Here is a 738-nt window from a genome sequence, read left to right on the forward strand (position 1 = left end):
TACAGCTCTTGATGAAAGTGAAAGAGAAAAGTAGAAAAAGTTGGCTCACTCAACATTCAAAAAACGAAGATCATGGCATCTGGTCCCATCATTTCATGGCAAATAGATGGGGAAACAATGGAAACAGTGACAGACTTTATTTTGGGGGGCTCCAAAATCACTGCAGATGGTGACTGCAGCATGAAATTAAAACACGCTTGCTCCTTGGAAGTAAAGCTATGACCAACCTAGACAGCATATTAAAAAGTAGAGACATTATTTGCTGACTTGTAGTCAAAGCTATGTTTTCTGTTAGTAGTGTATGGATGTGAGAATTGGACCATAAAGAAAGCTGAGCACTGAAGAATTGATGATGCTTTTCAACTGTAATGTTGGAGAAGACTCTTGAGAGTCCCTTGGACTGCAAGAAGATCAAACCAGTCAATCCTAAAGGAGATCAGTCCTGAATATTCACTGGAAGTATTGGAGTTTGAGCTGATGCTCAAACTCCAATCAGCTCAAACTCCAATACTTTGGCCACCTGATGCGAAGAACTGACTCACTGGAAAAGACCCTGATGCTGGGAAAGACTGAAGGCAGGAGAAGGGGACAACAGAAGATGAGATGGTTGGATGGCATCACCGACTTGATGGACATGAGTTTGAGCAAGCTCAGGGAGTTGGTGATGGACAGGTAAGCCTGGCGTGCTGCAGTCCATGGGGTTGCAAAGAGTCAACAGCGATGAGCTGAACTGACATA

Source organism: Bison bison, unplaced genomic scaffold (genome assembly GCF_000754665.1).
Source record: "Bison bison bison isolate TAMUID 2011002044 unplaced genomic scaffold, Bison_UMD1.0 scf7180017864376, whole genome shotgun sequence".
NCBI lineage: Eukaryota > Metazoa > Chordata > Mammalia > Artiodactyla > Bovidae > Bison > Bison bison.